The following is a 16496-nucleotide window of genomic DNA, read 5'->3' as shown; positions in this document are numbered from 1 at the left end:
GCAAAAAAAAAAAAAAGAAAAAAAAAGAAAAAAAAAAGAAAAAAAATTAGAACAATTATGGCAGATTGCATGAAACGTGAGAACGTCACAGTAACTGCTACTTTTCATTCTGTTTGTCTTTGGGTCATGATCAGTGAATGGGAAGTTTGCGATATGGTATCAAAAGAAAGATTGGGATTGGGAAGGATGGTTTTCAGTCATCTAGGATCCTACTGGAAGGCTTATCTGAAGGGAAAATGGGTCTTTCAGGTGCATGTTCAAAGGCTTTGATGGACTGAAAGTAATCTTGAGAGCTGTACCATCAGGAGGGTGGCCTAAGACTACAATGCTAAAGTATGCATACCTCAGTTATCAAACTTTTGAAAGGAAGTCTCAGCCACAGAATGCATATACCTGTAGAGTTTTGCATGGGTTTTATATGAATACAATTTTAAAAAATAGCTGCTTGCACATTATACCAGAAAAACCTCCAAAACTGCAATTGCTTTGAAAATAGATTTTAGGTTTTTTGGAGTTTTCTGAAATGCTTGGTCTGTATTTTGATAATTGTGCATATTATGTAAAAATGTTGGTGGACCCATAAATGACCAGACTTTTTCTAAGAAAAATGTTGCTTTAATGCATTTCATGAATTTTTACTCTTATATCATTGCTTGCTAGTAATAGCAAATCTGCTTTTCTGCATCTGCTTTGCGTAGCTATTGTAAGGCTTTGAACTAATGTATGTATTTATTGCTTGAACTTCTGTGCATACCTTATAAAGCATAATGTCTGACAATTTAAATGGCTCATGTATTCTTGCTTCTATCATAAGCTGATTATGGGGACTATGATCTTTTGTATACAGCAAATTTTAACTGTAGCACAAACATCTGTTTATGTATTGGTGGAATATACCTGTTTTATTTATCTTTTTCGAGGTAAACTAATTTTTGATACTTTTCATTACTGTGTACTATGTTCATACTTTGAATTCTCTGACGTTAGAAGTCATGGTTGAGAATTGTAACAGCTGTTATTCGTTCTGTATTCATGGCTTTCACTGCTGAATAAAATAAAGGACCAAACCTAGGATTTGAAAGAAAACTGTCTACCTCTAACACCAGGGAGTTATCAGATTTTATTTTACATAGTTTTAGTCTACAAAGACACAATTGCTTAAACCTAGTGGGCTTAAGGCTTATATTCTATGTGGTTGGATTCATGGCACAGTTGTACTGTTTGAAAATCAATTAAAATTTCATGTGAATGTTACAAGTATTTGGTAGAATTACCACTAACTGGGTTTTCTTTAGATAACTCAGATATGGAGAAAATGTCATCAGCATTCTGTGTCTACAGCTGCTTAACTTCATAAGAATGCATTTCTTTGTGATTAGGGAATCGAAGAATAGTCAGCTAGGAATAGAGCTACAGAAGTACACTTAAAATAAACCATCCTGGACTTTAACATCCCTGGGCAGATTCAGTCACAAAATCTATTAGACAATTTTGTAAAGTTTTCAAATTGATCATTCACATTTTGGGGAATTTGTGAGACTTCATCCTACACATGACAATATTAACATGCATTCAAACAGTAGCTTTATTAATGCCATAAATCTATTGAAAGAAACGTGGCTTACCCTTGTCATTTCACTAGTTCAGTTTGCAATGAAAGGTTTTTGTCCATGAACATTTGGCAAATCTTACTTAGGAAAAAAAAAAAAAAGAAGGATGTACATTTTCCTATAGAATTCATGTATGAACAGTGTGTCACTGCTGTTGGATGTAAAAATGTATATAAACCATTTCATTCACTTGATTACATTTCTGAAGTATAAATAAAAAATCTGATACTTTTGGACCCATTTATAACCCCTAGGATTTTATTCTTTCGGAGAGACTATCTTCCTTGCCAGAACCAAGTCATAAATTTGTGTACACATATCCCACAAATTGTTTAAATCATTTCCTTAGGAATTGAGGATTCATAAACCAAACCATACTCAAGTTCAATCAATAAAAACGGGTCTGTTTGTCAAATACATTCCATTAAAAACTATCTTCAGGTTCAAATTGGCTTCCTCACATAATCTTCTCATGGTCTCATGTTTTTACTCTAATAGAATTTGACATTTAAATTCTAAATTAAAAGGAGGGGGGTCCATAATGAGTTTCCTGTTTTTAACTTTTTCATTTTATCTGTTCTTTTTTGCCTCCAAGTATCAGTCACACCCATGGTATCCTGCCCTGATTCAGGAGAATGTACAAGGAAAGTGTAAGTAGCTTTCTAAGGGGAAGCTTTTAGGCCTCTAGGGATCAGACCCAGACCCTTCTAAGTGGACAAGACAAGCAAGCTATGGCCTTTGCAGCAGGAAACTTTGCCTTTTTCTTGAACCTCAACATGCATTCCTTAATCTCCCATAATCAGGAAAAAAAGAAATTTATATGTTGAGTATATTTTTACTTTATGCATAATTTACTAGTATCTGTCATCCCAATGAAAGAGTACCTTGACTGAAGAGCTTTCCACAGGATAAAAATTGTTTTAAAAGAAATGTAACCGTGAGATTAATTTTTTGAACCTTAGGGTTCATTTTTCACTATTGATTATTGAAATGTCCCAACCCAATGTATTTTGTTAACTTAAGACTACATTCCCATGCAGAGCAGAGGTTAACATAAAGAGGAAAAGGAAAGGAAAAGAAATGTTTAACAGTGTTCCCACTCTGACCAGACATTTGAAACTTGACTAGTTACATGATTCTCTTCTCAATCACCTGCAAATTCTCTTGTGTTCAGTTTAAGAGGATCTGGGGAGACTGTGAAGAGGAGCTTACGTGTTCCTATAATAGCACCTGGGAAGCTTATGGGAGGGAGAGCCCCTAAGCCACCATTATCTTCCTCTCTTTGGAGGCAGCCCATTGCCCTAGAGCCATGAGGCATGTGATAGGTGGGAAAGAATATGGCTTCCTTCTTACTTCTCCTTTAAATATATTTAAATGACACTATAGAAAATGCAGTTAATAAAACTGGGCTTCCCTGGTGGCTCAGCTGGTAAAGAATCCACCTACAATGCAGGAGACCCTGGTTTGATCCCTGGGTCAGGAAGAACCCCTGGAGAAGGAAATGGCAACCCATTCCAGTATTCTTGCCTGGAGAATCCCCATAGACAGAGGGGCCTGATGTGCTATAGTTCACGGGGTGGCAAAGAGTCGGACACAACTGAGCGACTAACACTTAATAGAAAATGCAACATTTAGAAGTTACCAATCCTCTTTGATCAAATGTTCTGAAAAAAGGAGAAATTATAAAATTTAAAAATAACATTTCTGTTAATAGAAAGTTATTATGATTATATATTCACCTATTCTCTGCAAGCCAAAAAATTAAGCATATTTGGGGGAAAGAAAAATAGGAAAATTGAGATGAGCACCAAGGAAAGAATCCTTGCACTTGAACTCTGCACTGACATTTAAATGTTCTACTCAACGCCCTTCATCAGAGAAAGCACCTCTGCACGGTAATCCATAAGTAATCGAATCAACAGAACCTCAATAGAAACATTTCATCTGGAGGCGTTAGTCTTAAATGTTAAAACTCTTAGAACAATGACAAAAGCTTGCTACAGATGCCATGCATTTATTTAGTTTTGGCCTCTTTGGTAGTAGAGATAAGCTCAAAGTTAATGAAAAGGAAAAAAATTGCAAAAAAATTTATTAAATCATTTTACAAATCAAACTGGCTTTGCTATCAGCCATGAAAAGCTATGTGAATCTCATGAAATAATCCCATATCTAGGTTATCTCCAATTCCTGAAACCTGGTTCTCATGGCTATGTTCCCATTGAATGTCAATTTAATATTCATTCTGAAGCAAAATCAGTTCTCTTTGGTACTGGCAATATTTATTTCCCTTGCCTTTTCCCATCATTTTAGAAATAACCTTATAGTAATCTCCACCATAAAATGGAAATATTTCATTAACAGTCTTCCCTGCATAAATTTAAAGATGTTATTAATGAATAATATATGTGTCAGTCATTTTGCTGAAGGTGTTATCTTGGGCAGATAATTATGACTCTCCTAATTTTCTAACAAGGATATTCTGGAAGTACAATTGTTATTCCAGCATTTAGAAACATCATTGGGTCACTTTAAGAGCACATATAATACATAAAATTTGAGAGATGGTCATATTGAGATCAGATATCTAAAAAGAGGCTTCAGTCCTTTTAGAACAAGTTAAATGACATGTCAGGCTTATTTCTAAGAAACCTATTCAAAATCAGGAGGAAAAAGCTTTTATATTATATGCTCACAACTTCAGAAACTATGGCTTGAACAAAAGAGAATTTATTTTCTACAACTCCAGTCTCAGGTAAGCCATGATATTGAAGCCCATTAGGAGTAAATACCTGAATATGGATAATAAGGCCATATCTTCAATTCAGGTAAATGTGCCATCACCTGCCAGTGACTTCTGCCTTGAAAAAAGTAAAGGTGGTAGGACATAAGGTCCACAGATTTGCCAGTCCTTGTTTGGTTCCTCAATGGCAATGAACTATGAGAAGTGTTCACATTGTTAGCCAAAAGCCCGAGAGCATTATTGGTGTATAGAATCTAGAAGCTGAAGATAATTCCACACTGGAAACTTTGGTGCTAAAATAGTTTAAGTGAAAAGTGCCATTGGTGAGACTATTACATTTGGTAAATTCTGATTAGTAAATACTGATCTCTGTGCTTGGTAGGCTCTCAGAGTAGAACTTTCTACCTTCTTTCTTTTCTTCCACTGCGACATGGGTTTTTTAAGTCCACTGGGCAGGGTCAAGGCAAAGATGCTAGATGTGAAGTTTGATTTCATTGTGGCTCTCAATGTTATTGCCCAAGCGTGTTATTTATATTCAAGAGTTAAACTTCTTTCCACCCACCTCCCCTTCCCAAAAATGAGATGATGTTATAAGGATCTCACAAAATTCTTCATCCTTCAGTGAGGATTAAATTTCTAATGGGGTACAGAACTGTTGGAAGAGAGCCTGCTCTAGGACTCAGGAACTGTGTAAACCTTACATAAAACAATCACATAACTCTAAATGACAGTACAGGTAAACAGACTTGAGTGACTAAGGGTTGAACAAGGATAACTCAAAGAATATAATCAAAAGGTAATTCATTTTGGTCTCTTACTGCCTTTCTAAACTTTACTTAACAGGGCAATCTGCTGTGCCAGATTAGAACTTATGCAGGTTCTATGGTGTATCAGCTCACTCTTGAATAATAAACATTTGTATTGACGTTTTACATCATATAATGCCCTAATAAGACATTTAGAACGCAGTCCCATGTTTTAGTCGAAACTCTGAACTTGACTTTGGGTGACACCTTCTACCCACCTCTAAATCAGGTTTGTGACAGGTTGGAGACAGGCTGTGGAGACCATGGTCCTTCTCTTTTTGCTTTGTTGCCCTGCCCACCTCCCCATTCACGATTGCACTGTCTGGTCAGTAGGGTCACGATGGAAATGTTCTCACAGTCATTTCCCAGCAACAGGCTGGCAGGACCACCCCAATGTCTCCAGTAAAGTCACTAACCATTCTCTAGCTCTCCCAGCTGGAAGTCAGGCTTGACCAGTTAGAATTACTTTTCTCAAGTGTGGGTCAGGCACCAGACCTTTTGGTCTCCCAATTTCAGAGAACATATTCAAAAGTTCTTAGCATAATCTCCTGGAGAAAGCCCTCTAACTAGGCTTCGGCTGAGAGGGCAGCAGCCTTCCCAACCCAGAAGAGGCAATAGTCATCTCCGCCCAAAATCTCTTTACCAATCTCTTGATGAAGACTTCAACGTGAGCATCCGATTAGAGGAGCACATTAGAGACTGGATACACTTTCTAGAACAGATATTCCTAATTCAGGAGCTGATTGCAGAAAGAAGAATGCCCATCCTGAACTCAGCTGAGAGCAATCTGCGAATCCACCACGTGTACCAGCTGCCCCCGGATCCCGAATCCCAAAATCCTCTGTCCGCAGGCGCATGAGGGTTTCTCTCCCAAACTCCATGGGTCTCCGCTCCTCGTCAAGCTTCTCGCCCTGACAGGGATACAAGTAGACAAAGAAGGAAAACTTCCTCAGGCATTGTCTAGCTTTGCGTCAAGTCAGTTTCCAGGAGGGCCGAATCTTAAATTTGAAGATGCTGAGCACCAGAGGAATTAAGAATACAATCGTCTTGTATCCAATGTCATAGATAGCTACTTAAAATCTCTTGGACAGAGTTTGCAGATATATATTTTGAAAATCTTACTCTCAGTATTTATTTCAACTCTTTCGGTAAACTTTAGAGTTTAAAAAAACAGAAGAAGAAGAAGAAATAAAGAAAATGGTGGCTCTCACTGCTGGAGCGAGGCGGAAGGAGCACGGAAAGATGGCGCCGGCCCCCCGGCCTCCTCTGGGAGGGGACCTGTCGGTGCCCGCACAACCGGATGCCTGTCGCCCAGGCCGACGGGGCAAGGCCAGCAAATGACCCTCCTTCAGTCTGGACGCCTCTCCTTTAGCTGCTTGTGTGTTGGACCCTGGAGCAGGTGAGTCTGCGAGCAGACGCGAAGCCCTTCAAGAGCTGTCTCAGTTCATTGTGAGTCCATGGATGCCAGAGGCGTTGGCTTTCTTTCTTTCTTTTTAATTTCTCTTCCCTGGGAGGCAGCATTTTAAAAAATATTTTTATTTACTGATTTATTTGGCTGTGCTGGGTCATAGTTGAAGCACACAGGGTCTTCCATTTTCCTTGTGGGACATGTGGGATCTAGTTCTGGGACTAGAGAGCAACCTGGGCCCCCTGCATGGGGGCATGGAGTCTTAGCCATTGGGTCACCAGTACAGATCTGCTGGTTTTCAAAGATGGATTTTTGTAGGGTTCTCTCTCAACTGCAGGTCTGAAGAGCCTCTGCCCAGGGACTATTTTCAGAAAATTCTTATGTCATCTTACTTGATTCTTGCAAGCAGCCTGTGATATGTGAAATTTACTCATTTATCAGATAGGGGCGTCAGAGTTGGAAAGGTCTATAGTGACATCACTAATGTTGCAGAAACAAACAAACAAACAAAAAAAAAAAACTGGATTCAAATGTAGAGCTTTGATTTTTCCACAGCTTCTTACATGTGAAGTGTGACTTTGATTTTGCATGTGGAGGCATTTTAAGGAGGGAATAATAAATCCACGTTGAAGTTAAAATTCTGAAGTGCTAAAGTTACCTGGATTACAGAAACATAACATGTAGTATCTGCAGAAAGTGATTGAAAGGACAAGTGTTTTGAGACCTAATTTCTGTATTTTTACAACAGACATGGCTGTTTTCAAATTTCTTTCTTTGTGATCTGCTTAATTTTTCAAATGAGTGAAGGCAGTAACATGGATACATTTTGTTTATTTGACCCCCAGTGTGTCAATGGGTAATACCTTTGAAATTAGCAACACAATGTGGAAATATTAGTGGAGACTGTGATAGGTTATCAGAAATATTTGGAGCCTGTAGTTTATTGCTATTTTTTTAGACATTGAGTCTCATTGTATGCAATTTCAGGTGACTCAGATATTAAGCCAATACCTGTCAAAGGCCTCCTTGAAGAAATGTTTCTCAAAGTCAGGGACTCCTTGTCTTGTAATCAATACTCGATACTAACTGTGGCTAGTACTCAGAGGTACTCAGTACAGATAGTCATATTTAAATGGAGTGCTTTAAAGCAAACATGTAGGTTTAAAAAAAAAATCAGAATATGTTTTATTACTAAAACTTCTTTTATTATCCACGGTGTTTCTTTTTCTCCTTGTTATCAATTTTATGTGCTGTCTGGAGGTATAATAAACCTTGGATTAGTTGGCTAGCTTAATTGAAAAATGTTTTGAAATGAAAAGTTAAAAAGCAAAACAAAATATATTGAAAACCATTTCCATTCCAATTTCTTCTGTTAGTTCAGTTGTAAGAAATGGAGAACAAAAGCATTACCAACCAAGGCTTTTAGCAGAAACATAATTGCTTACACATCCAAATGCATCAGCCAAGTTTGCTACACACGATTAGGCAGCCAATTGTGTTGAAAATGTGCTTGCTCATTCAGGAGACCACACCCCAGGGCTCACTTACTTACATCCTTAAGTTGGGTTAATACTAGCCCATTCTCATTAGCCACTTCTTGGAAAATATAATGGGGCCACCAGTAGTAAGAATCATTTGGGTCCAAATAAAAGACCTAATGTCTTTAACTAACCCCACCTTGGTTAGGCCAGGAAAGTTTCCATCTAGTCTTTCCTAAGAACTCAAGTAGAGTCATTCTATCAAAGGATGCCAGTAATTACTGAAAGTTGTATGCCAGGCACTGTCAAAAGTGCATTATGTTTAAAAATGTATAATGTCAGAGAAGTGGATCAAATTCTACATTTTTTTAAAAAAGTTTACATGTCACCTAAAAATAGTTCAATGTAAAAGAGATACAGGGTCATATTGTGTCTCAGGTACGTTTCTCTATTATTGTTTCTCTACCTGAAGTTAATTTAGTTTTCAATTCTCAGGAAAATGTGTTGGTGACTTGGAAACCTAGCTTTCCTTGTCTTGAAATTCTTTTCTAACCATAACACCAATTTTTATTTTGAAATGGTCTTAAATATGGCACAGCTATTATACATTCCTTAATTTCCTCCCAAATATCAAAGTAAAGCAAGATCATCTTTTTCTTAGTTTTCCCCTGAAAGTATAGAGAGAAATATTTTACAATAGCTGTGCTTTAGGTATTCAGAAGACCCAAGATGGCAGGTGAAGGTAACTGTCCCATTCTTTGGTTGACTAGAATTTACCTATGCAATAGCCAGTTACTTAACACATCATCGTTTAGGATCAATACAGAAGTGTTGGGATCAACTATGTGTTGGAAGTTAGTTCTCCTAGGATAATAAGTGCTAAAAGTTCTCATTGCCAGCAGGCAACCACATAAAATGTAGACAATGAAACCAAGGTGCTAGCTAGCCAACTAAGTGTAGCATGCCTTCCACTTAAGCAACAACTTCCTTTTTTTATTTTTTCCTGGACTGTTTGATTTCCTGTCACTACCCTGGACAAAGTTGAATGCAAAAACTACACATTTGCATGTCAAGCTGACTGTTGGTTTCTGTATTAGTTTGTTGTTGCTGCTCTAATAGATTAACACTAAGTCAGTGGCTTAAAACAGCACAAATTTATTGTCTTATATCTGCTCATCACAGGTCTCAATGAACTAAAATAAGGGTATCAATAGGGTGGTGTTGTCTTCTGGAGACACTAGGAGAATATTTATTTTCTCATCTGTAATAGCTTTTAGAAGTCTCTCACAGTCCTTGGCTTGTGGCCTTCTCCCTCTATCTTCAAGCAAGCAAAAATAGATCAAGTCCTCACATCACTCTGCCCTCCTGTCTCCTTCCACTTACAAGTATCCTTGTGATTATACTGGATAATATATGTATTAAGATAATCTAGAATAGTCTCTATATTTTAGGTGTAGCTAACTGTCAACCTTAATTCCATCTAGAGCCTTTGCTGTAGAAACTAACAAACTCACAGGTTCCTGGAATTAGAATTTAGACACCATTATTTTCCCTACCAGAGACTCATTTTCATTTTGACTGATAAAAATTAACGATTTTCAACTAAAATTTCTGAAAGCTACCTATAGACAGTAAAGAGGAAAACATTTCTCCCAGCCAAGTCCATTTGTTGCTCATACCATTATCTTTAAATGGCTCTGCTAGTAGCAGACAGATTTTTGAGATTCAGTGATCTCTGGTTCCATATTGTCTGTATTCTAACTTCACTGAGCCCCTTACCTCCTCACTTGCCTTTGTGTGGGCAGTGCAGCTCTGCTCTCAGTAACGAGCCCCTCTGCCACAGAGCAGACCTTTTGAAGAGTACCTACTTTTCATCATGCCAAAGTATGAGCTCACACACGTTCATGCTTGCCTTTGTTCCCTCCAGGCTTCCATACCTCATGAGTTGCCTCTTTGCTTTCAGGGGGAATCAAGGTAGCAGACCTCAACAGCATTCTGTTTCAAGGGTTGAGGAGAGGCAGCAGAGAGGGGATTTAGGTTATATCCAATGACCACCTCTTTCCTGGGTTTGCCCTCACAGCAGCTGGAGGGCTTGGAGGTGCTAAGCCCTCTGATTTAGAACTACACAGGTCTGAAGGCTGAGCATTTTCTATGAAGGGCCTTCATCTTTGGAATTCCCTCTCCAAGGCTATTGACCTACATGGCCTGAAGTAAATTCTATCTCACTAGTAAAGTGGATTTCACAGTTAATGTGGCCAAGCTGATTTGGATTATTTATTTGCAATGTTAGCCACAGTTGTAGAACTCTCAGATGCGTGCAGGAATTGAATGCGTCTTTAGAAATCTCAGGAACGAGTAGCGCTCTCTGAGACACGAGAGGGATGGGTTGTAATCCTCCTTTTGTGTTGCCTGTGACTTGCTCTAATACCAGATCGCAACCTATCCTCTGTGGTTATTTCTTCCATGTTGTGTTTTGTCAAGCTAACCTACCTGACCCATTCCTATGTTTGATTACTTGACAGCAAATGAATGACAGAAAATGTAAATAAAGCACACGGTATATCTGCATATCAAGCCAGCTGTGCCGGCCTGTGTGGGGGACTGGAGTAGGGTGGACCTGAAGGAAGTTATTAGCTCTCCAGCAGGGGAAAAGAGAAAAGCCAGTTCTGTCAAACATGAATGTTGAAACAAAAGGAAATCACCCCGTCCCAGATGCTCTGGGCTGAATCTGCCTTCCTGGGGTCTTATTCTGGTTCAGAGATAGCGCTGTCCTTGAAGTGCTCTCTGTTGAGTGACACTAGTCCATGGTATCAAGTAGTGTTTAAAATACCTAGATTAAAAGCCTTCTGCATTTAATGTCTCAGCTCCAACAGGTATATAAACCAAAATGAACTTGCAAATTTCATTGAAGCTTTATCCTCTAGCCCAGGCTAGTCCCTAATGTCATAATTTCCACATTCCTGACAAAGAATCTTTTACTCTAACCAAGTTCCCGCTCACAGTTGGCAGCTGGCCCATCCAGCGGGGGAAGGTGACTTTTGTGGTGTCCTCACTCGTGCAGGGGTGCAGGTTAACACATCCTCCTTGGGCAATGAGGGGACTAATATTCTGTGCTTTGTTCAAAGCTCTGAAGGATCAATGTATGACATGTGATACTCGAATTGATGCTATTCCTGTCCTGAAAGGGAACTCCAGTTCCCTTCCAAGTGGAAGAGGTGAGGGGATTTGACTCTTGGCTCAGTACTGCCTGAGTAAATACTTTTTTTTACATCAAATTTCAGCCTATTATGGTTTGAGGTTTCAATTAAAAAAGGTAGGTAACAGGTATTCTTATAGATTTTTTCTAATGTGAAATAGATCATGGGTTTCAGGTACATTTAGACCAAGCAGTGCAGCTGGTTTTTTTTTTTTTTTTTTCTCTAAATAAATTCAGTAAGTGTTCAACAATATGTGGCCAGTGTGTTCATTAGCCTGGCCACCATCTCACAGGGAGCCCACTTCCGGTCAGGGTGCTCTTGGAAAAGTCCTGGCAATTGTTGCATCACCAGCAGAATTTATGCACTTAAGAGGTGGTGTATTTGTAGGCTCCGTAACTCCTACCTACTGAGTAGAATGGGTACAATTGCTTTGACACAGGAAATAGAAGCATTGGTCTCAGTGTCCAGCTCTGCTGTTCTCTCCTGAGCCTCCACATTAGAAGAAAGTGGGCCTATGAATACAATAGTAGGTGATGTGGTCAATGATGGCTGAACTCAGAAGCAAATTCATAGTGGACCTGCTCAACTGAATGAAATCTGCTCTAGGCCCAGCAGTGAGTTGAAGGTCCTCTTCTTAGGGGACAATTCTCTTCTTCAGGACCCAAAGAGAATGGTGACTGTGGCTGTTCTCAAAGCTTGGTGACCTCAGCATTGGACCAGATGGGGTCTGTGGCTCATATACCTGAAGAAAGCCATTCAATATACACTGAATCCCAATGGACTAAATAGTACAGGATTGCTTTGACGTTTCTTTCCTCAGCTTTATTGAGATGTAATTGGCAAGTTAAATGGTAAGATATTTAAAGTGTACAACATGATTCACTTGCACACTGTGAAAGGATTCCCTCACTTAAATAACACATCTGTTGATTGTTTTGTTTTGTAGCCTAACCCACCAGTCCCAGTGCAGTCCACCCATGATACCCTGGCTTTGCTCACTCTGGCCCCTGCCACGTGCTTACCCAGTGCCTGATCACATCTGCAGTTCATCAGGTCACATGTAGCTGAACTGACATGCTACTAAGCATGTGCAAAACATGTCTAAATCACCCTTTAGGGCTTTATTTGTTTATTAGCAAACTGGCTTTCAGTGGTGACCAACCAACTTTTTTTTTAAATAAAGTGTTCATCTTATGTATACTAGACTTACAAGAACAGCCTGGTATGCTGTTGGCTTTGTCCTGGCAACTAAAATCAGTACCCAGCACTCATCAGGGTATCTTGCTCTCAACTTTCACTACTGTATGTAATCCACTTCTATGTGTTATGTAGAGAGATTTTGGTGTGTCCTGGGGTCATGATGAATCCAGAACCATGGTTTGAAACATGTTCTGTTAACTCCACAGTCTGTATTTTCTGCTTTGACAAGTTCCACCATACCTTCACATGGTGCTCTCCACAAAAAGGAATCATAGTCTTCATTTTAACCTTTTTTGTGTGGCTAGATCCCCCTATTACTTGAATCATGTTGCAACTCAAGTTTTACTCTCTCATGTCTTTTAACTTCCTTTGCTTTTAACAAGGTTCCGACAACTGGGTAGTATTTCTACAGTGGTCTCATTAGTATCTGGTTCAGAACTGGAATAATTTTCCCTGGCTTTTATTCTCTACATGTATGTATTTTATCTGGAATACTTTATTGCATTATCTTATTGTAATTAGACATTGGGCTAAAGCTTAGACATTTTCTCCTTCATAATTTTGGGACCCTTGCTTGCATCTTTGTCAAATTATCACTGGGAATGCGGTCAGGAAGAGAGATTTTGTCCTTAGCTTTCTTCACCTTTCTCCATGTGGTTTTGCTGACCAAGGCATACTTGATTTAATTTCCCATTGTACATTGAAATTAGCTGCAACTCCCCCACAGTCTCCATTCACCTTCTAACCCCCTAAGGCTGTCTCTATTCCTGTAGTACGATTATACAGTTGTCAAATGGAATGAATCAGGTCATTCAGGTTGTATCTACACAAATAAACACTGGGCTGGGAGCTCAACTACAGGAAGACGTTCTGAGACATAGATTTTAATTTGAAAATGGACACCATCTCTTTCTCCTTGGATCTTGATTGGGGAAGCAAAAGCGGCATGATTTCTGATTGTGTTTTTCACTGCATCCAATTCAGATCTACCTGCTCCATTTTGTCATCCTTGTTTTGTTTCCCCTCTAGTTTCATGTGATGACTCCATAAGTACTGGGGTGAAATCTTTAGGTTAAAGCATACACCTAAATTTGGCATGCATTGGACTTACTGGCAAATCACCTCGATTACCACAAATGTGCAGCTATTGGCAGTAGATTGAGTTTTCAAAAAAATATGTTTGAATAAGATAAACAGCAGCCTATTCTCAGTAGAAATTTTTCCTTAAAGGAACCTTTTAGTGAATGTAACTCTGATATTAATATGCATCCTAATGGTAAGAGGGCTTCCTGGTGGCTCAGTGATAAAGAATCCATCTGCCAGTGCAAGGAGATGGCAAGAGATGTGGGTTTGATCCCTGAGTAGGGGAGCTCCTCTGGAGAAAGAAAGAAATGGCAACCCATTCCAGTATTCTTGGCCATGGGTAGTTTTGTGGGCTGCATTCCATGGGGTCAAAACAGACTCCCAACGACTTAGTGACTAAACAACAACCACCACGGGGAGGGGTCTTGCTGGCCCCTTGGATGTGCACTCCTGTTGGAACCCCACATCAGACTTTCTGGAGTCAAGGGTGTCTGCCTTGAAGAGGGGACTGAGACATGTGATTACTACTTCTCTTTCCCCAAAATACTTTGAATGTCTTTATAGAAGTCCAGAGAATAATAAATTCATAAAACTGTTAAAATTCAGGGTTGAAGTAAGGGAGTAGAATGGACATAGCTGACAAAAAATGAGTGTCTGGGAAGGGTTATGATGGATAAATCATAATGGAGAGAATGATAAGTTATGGGTCAAAGGAAACAAAAGCAGTTTTACATAGCAGTTTCCCAGAGTTGGTAGATAAGGAAAATGGCACTGAGAGAAGGGGTAGAAACCATTACCAGGACAGAAGCATTAACTGCAGAATGTCTACAGTGACCCATGTTGCTCACACTCATCTCTAAGCCTGCTTCTGTTGCAGTACTGTTGGTCCCCAGATTGAGATCAGAAAGATAGCCTCTGGTATAATAATCTACCAACTGTTTCTATCACATAACTTTTAGAAAAAATGCTTTCTCAGTCTAGCTCAGATACACTTAGTTTTCTGAATTATATATTTGTATGCTATACTAATGTATCATCAGTTCAGTTCAGTTCAGTCGCTCAGTCGTGTCAGACTCTTTGCGACCCCATGAATTGCAGCACGCCAGGCCTCCCTGTCCATCACCAACTCCTAGAGTTCACCCAAACTCACGTCCATCGAGTTGGGGATGCCATCAAGCCATCTCATCCTCTGTCGTCCCCTTCTCCTCCAGCTCCCAATCGCTCCCAGCATCAGAGTCTTTTCCAATGAGTCAACTCTTTGCATCAGGTGGCCAAAGTACTGGAGTTTCAGCTTTAGCATCATTCCTTACAAAGAACATCCAGGGCTGATCTCCTTCAGAATGGACTGGTTGGATCTCCTTGCAGTCCAAGGGACTCTCAAGAGTCTTCTCCAACACCACAGTTCAAAAGCATCAATTCTTCGGTGCTCGGCTTTCTTCACAGTCCCACTCTCACATCCAATACATGACTACAGGAAAAACCATAGCCTTGACTAGACGGACCTTTGTTGGCAAAGTAATGTCTCTGCTTTTCAATATGCTGTCTATGTTGGTCATAACTTTCCTAACAAGGAGTAAGCGTCTTTTAATTTCATGGCTGCAGTCACCATCTGCAGTGATTTTGGAGCCCCCCGAAATAAAGTCTGACACTGTTTCTTTCCACTATTTCCCCATCTATTTGCCATGAAGTGCTGGATTGCATCACTGACTCAATGGATGTGAGTCTGAGTGAACTCTGGGAGTTGGTGATGGACAGGGAGGCCTGGAGTGCTGCGATCATGGGATCGCAAAGAGTCGGACATGACTGAGCGACTGAACTGACCTGAACTGAACTGATGGGACCAGATGCCAAGATCTTAGGTTTCTGAATGTTGAGCTTTAAGCCAACTTTTTCACTTTCCTCTTTCACTTTCATCAAGAGGCTTTTTAGTTCCTCTTCACTTTCTGCCATAAGGGTGGTGGCATCTGCATATCTGAGGTTATTGATATTTCTTCTGGCAATCTTGATTCCAGCTGTGCTTCTTCCAGCCCATAGTTTCTCATGATGTACTCTGCATAGAAGTTAAATAAGCAGGGTGACAATATACAGCCTTTATGTATTCCTTTTTCTATTTGGAACCAGTCTGTTGTTCCATGTCCAGTTCTAACTGTTGCTTCCTGACCTGCATATAGGTTTCTCAAGAGGCAGGTCAAGTTATATAACACAAAATAGAAATTCTTAAAAAAGATGAGAAAAGTTTTCAAATAGAAATCCTAATACAGGCCTCCTTCAATTAATATTATAATCCATTTCTGAAAACGAGAAGTTCTATGTGAAAATATTAATCATGAGAATATTCTGATTGTTTAACTGAGAATTATTATAATGTATCAACTCAAAGCTTCCAACCAATTTCTTGAAATGTTACTAAAGCATAGTAAACTAGCTACATATAAGTAATAAACTCTTAAAAATGTAGAAGCCTGAAAAGAGCACTTCCTGATATCTGAAAGATATAGTTAAGTAACAAATAGCTGTTTTTAGTACAGTAACATGTACTCAGCTTCACTGTATAGATGCTCTTTAACACTTAAAAGCTTAAAAAAAATCTATGCATGAGTCTTAAGATTTTACCAATTATAATCAAATGTATCTCAAGACATTTCCATCATTTGGTTTAAAATGCATTGAATTTGAGGGATTTAAATATTTTTTCTGAAAAATATTGGCCAAAAAAATGTAGTTTTGAGAGAGATGAATGTTTCTGAAGACTGGGTATTAAAAGAGGCATTTTGCCAGAAAATATTGATCTGGGAGACTGTACCTCTGTTTTCTTCCATAATCTTGAGAGAGCAACTTGTATTCACTGAGGTGAAGTCAACCACTTTGCAGGCTCCCTCTTTTTAATGACACAAGGTGGTCTACCAGTGAAGCTAGTGTTGGAGTTGCCATCTCAGATCAGGGCCTTGATCTTATTAGTACTGGTTAGCCTAGA

This window comes from Capricornis sumatraensis, chromosome 5 (assembly GCF_032405125.1).
Source record: "Capricornis sumatraensis isolate serow.1 chromosome 5, serow.2, whole genome shotgun sequence".
In the NCBI taxonomy this organism is placed as follows: domain Eukaryota; kingdom Metazoa; phylum Chordata; class Mammalia; order Artiodactyla; family Bovidae; genus Capricornis; species Capricornis sumatraensis.
This window is presented reverse-complemented; position numbering follows the sequence as displayed.